The 2,133-nt window shown below is 41.4% G+C and overlaps 1 pseudogene; it reads left to right on the top strand.

Moving 5' to 3' along the window:
- Window positions 1-1,106: 1,106 nt before the first annotated feature.
- LOC142430811 (V-type proton ATPase subunit G 1 pseudogene) lies at window positions 1,107-1,474 on the top strand (annotated as a pseudogene).
- Window positions 1,475-2,133: the final 659 nt, after the last annotated feature.

Here is a 2,133-nt window from a genome sequence, read left to right as displayed (position 1 = left end):
AACGGTTAGATTAGTATTACATGTATGATCAAAGTCACATATCCCATACAGCACTGAGCTAAAAGCACCAACCTGTGACATTCAGTATCCACATCGGAAAAGGTGACGCCTGAGTCACTGTGATAGTGGGTCAGGATGTCATTCTCTTACAACCAGAATCTCACAGCTGTGCTCAGGGCCAAATAAAACAATTAACAATACACTTCTACCATATCGACACAGTTGTATACAAAATAAACTGAATATGTTCTTCAGCTCTTGGATACTCGAGTACATTTTAACTTCCAGGTGGTGCTTATACATGTCTGAGACTGAGAAAATCAACCACTGCATCACCTGTCTAGTTTTGCACTATTGTCTATAAGGACACTACTTGCTGTGGTAAAGATGAAACATGTTCTATAAAATGTAAAACACAAAAGCCTAAGGAGCTGTTTCTCTGCTCTCTATGGTTCTATGAGTCAGAATTCACACAACAGCTCTGACTTTATTGTTCTTCTTCTATATGTATTTTCTTATTCCATATATGTAAAACCTTTAGAGTTTTGTGTATTTGCAAACCGGAGGCAAAAACAAGAGATATATCACTTCAACCATGGAGCATGGTAAAAAAGAGGAAAACTTTTTAGATTGAAAGAGGCTGAGACAATGGGCTCAAATATAAGAACAATTTTGAGGACGGTTTAGGGCAAGCCAGTGTTTCTCCCTGTGGTAATAGGATCACTCTGATTTGGAACTAACTTAGTGACACCTAACAACAACCTCTCTTGTACAGGGACTGTATGTACAATAAGTACTGAAATGTTAGAGTGTTTCTTTTTAAAATAGGCAGTAAAGTAATAATCATTCCAGAATCTTTTGAAAAATATAATCATGGTTTTAATATGTATACCTGCAATATGAATCAATAGTAAAGGACAAAAGTGAATAAATGTAGATTTGTACAAGAAACCTTATTTATTATTTTAATGCATGAGAAACTTTAAAAGAAAATTTTATGACTACAGAGAATATGGGGTAAAATTATGTATAAAATACACTCTACAGACCTGCCGGGGGCTTTGGAGTCGATTGAGGCACTTTGCCTCAGGGAGGGAGTCGCTGGCCTCGCTGCCATGGCCAGCCAGTCGCAGGGCATCCAGCAGCTGCGGCAAGCGGAGAAGTGGGTGGCGGAGAAGGTGTCCGAGGCCCGCAAGCGAAAGAACCGGAGGCTGAAGCAGGCCAAAGAAGAGGCTCAGGCTGAAAATGAACAGTACCGCCTACAAAGGGAGAAAGAGTTCAAGGCCAAAGAAGCTGTGGCTCTGGGATCCCATGGCAGCTGCAGCACGGAGGTGGAGAAGGAGACAGAGGAGAAGATGACTCTCCTCCAGACCTACTTCCGGCAGAACAGGGATGATGTCTTGGATTCCCTCCTGAAATTCATCTGTAACATCCACCCAGAAATCCACGAAAACTACCGCATCAATGGCTAGGGAGGAAGGGCGAGCGAGCCTGTTCCGTGCACTGGCAATGCAGGTGCTGCCGTGGAACAAGAAGCTGTCGCAGGGCTAGAGCGCCATTGCAAAAACGCATTACATTATTTCTGTATATTATAGGATAGCTCCTTCTCTGCAGAGTAGCCAACCAAGTACTTTGTGTAGCCTTAGAGTTATCCAAAGCTTTTATCTTTTTACCTCAGATTTCTTATGAATTTAATGGTCTTCACGGTTTACCTGTGCTTTTTAGCTGAAGCAGCAAAACTTTTCTTTCTTAGATATCTAGTACAAAAAATATTCTTTGAAGAAAGAAATGGGTTAAATATTTCATTTCCCTAAAGCTTTCTTTGAAGGTCAGGGGCTTTATCAATGAAAAAAGTAGTGAGTAGCTATTCTGTAACCTATGTAGACCGCAGCCAGCCTCAAAATAACCCTCTGTGTGTAAGGGTTAGAACCATGAGTACAGGTTTCCCCCGCTGTCCAAAAGTGCAGCTTTCCAGGGAAGGCTTTTGCAAGCGAGTAGACTTAAAGTGGAGAAGTATTTCATGGTAATTTATGGAGGGAATTGTTTTGAGCTTTCCAGAAAACAAACCCACCGAGTCATAGCAAATAACACACAAACCATTATTCATTCCTGGTGTTCACAGGGTGGTTCCAA

This window comes from Tenrec ecaudatus, chromosome 17 (genome assembly GCF_050624435.1).
Source record: "Tenrec ecaudatus isolate mTenEca1 chromosome 17, mTenEca1.hap1, whole genome shotgun sequence".
Classification (NCBI taxonomy): Eukaryota; Metazoa; Chordata; class Mammalia; order Afrosoricida; family Tenrecidae; genus Tenrec; species Tenrec ecaudatus.
Note: the sequence above shows the minus strand (reverse complement) of the source record. Positions and strands in the feature narration are given on the sequence as shown.